Source organism: Octopus bimaculoides, chromosome 2, assembly GCF_001194135.2.
Source record: "Octopus bimaculoides isolate UCB-OBI-ISO-001 chromosome 2, ASM119413v2, whole genome shotgun sequence".
NCBI classification, from domain to species: Eukaryota; Metazoa; Mollusca; class Cephalopoda; order Octopoda; family Octopodidae; genus Octopus; species Octopus bimaculoides.
Window position 1 is genome coordinate 154,532,842 of NC_068982.1, and position 1,665 is coordinate 154,534,506.

The window sequence follows — 1,665 nt, forward strand, 5'->3', positions numbered from 1 at the left end:
TGTGTGTGTGTGTGTGTGTGTGTGTGTGTGTGTGTGTGTGTGTGTGTGTGTGTGTGTGTGTGTGGAGAATAAGTCGATTGTATTGACCCCAGTACTCAAAGTCGGCCTCGGTGGAATTTGAACTCAGAATGTGAAGAAGTACGAAATGCCGCTAAGCATTTTGCCCGGCGTGCTAAAGTTTCTGTTAGCTCGCCGCCTAAATAATAATAGAAGTGCGTGGAACAAATAGGAGCTGCAATAAGGGTGGAGCACTTGCAGAAAATAGCACTGCTTGGAACCACTCGAATACTCCGGAAGATGCTCGAAAAATAAGGAGTGTTACCTTAGTTCACTGATAGTGAACAGCTGACACTGTATACACCTCCAGCGTTAGAAGCTGTGCAAAGGCAATAATAATAATAATAATAATTATTATTATTATTATTATTATTATTATTATTATTATTATTATTATTGCACTTACCACAATTCCCTGTCTTTTCTCTCCAGAGCATTGGCCCGCTGGAATCTCCTCCTTACTCATATCTTTCTTGTATGTATTAACCTGTAACACTTTAAACGGAACACTGTCGGCTTCAATCTCACTGGTTTCGGGAGGTCGGCAAGGCTCATGGGCACTGCTTTTTCTCCAGACTCAGCAAGTAAAAAAAAATTAAAAACTCCTTCTTCAAATCTTTTACATTCAAATTTTCTATAGTCTGTGTCAAAATTTTAGTTAGTGGATGTATGTTTAATATTTTACGATGATTACAGTATTTTAAACTAGCTTAATTAATTATCAGTGCACTAGCTGACCTTGTGAAAGAGAGCTTAATTACCCGGGAATTGATAGTATATCACTGTTCCACTACATTCTAGCTTCCTTTAATTTTCATTAATTTAAAACCTGGTTTTTTTTTGGGGGGGGGGGTCATGCCAAATGCATCCAGGACTACGTCACCCAAAGTGTCCTTCGCATTTTTTAAGGCATAACCTGCGAGGGTCTTGACTGCTATTTCTAGCATATCATATGACCATTTAGACGTTTCTTCATAAATCTTAGTTATTACCGTTGTTACGTGACTGTTGGCAAAAAACTAAACAGTAATTAGATACATAACTGGGGCAAGAACTTAACCAATTACCAACTTTATTACAAGAAATTTTTTTCGAGACTTCTAATATTTGGTCTTATTTTATTTCTTCCCCCACCACTTTTTTTTAATTTCTAACTCTACTGAGGTGTATCTGATGTGTTCCTACACGAAGCTTCAACTGAAAGAGAATTCCTGTATTTCATTGCAATAACGGTGAAAATATTCAGTTTAGAGAAGAATGGAAAATGATACCAGAGAATTCAGCCTATTAAAAAATTACTTCAGAAATTGAATTGAGAAACACGATAGTGTTGGTCTTTGTAAGATATTTATATAACAAGCATCAGTCATCTTCTTTACTATTTTTCAGTTGTTACATAAGTGGAAGAAAGTAAATCTATCCTGGATGGATAACGGGCTTTACGTTTAACTAGACAAAAACGACATATGGTATACATAAATACTAGATATATATATATATATATATATGTGTGTGTGTGTGTGTGTGTGTGTGTGTGAGTGTGTGCGAATGCAGGTACATATGTATATGTATATAATATCACACATATGCATGAACATATGTATGTAT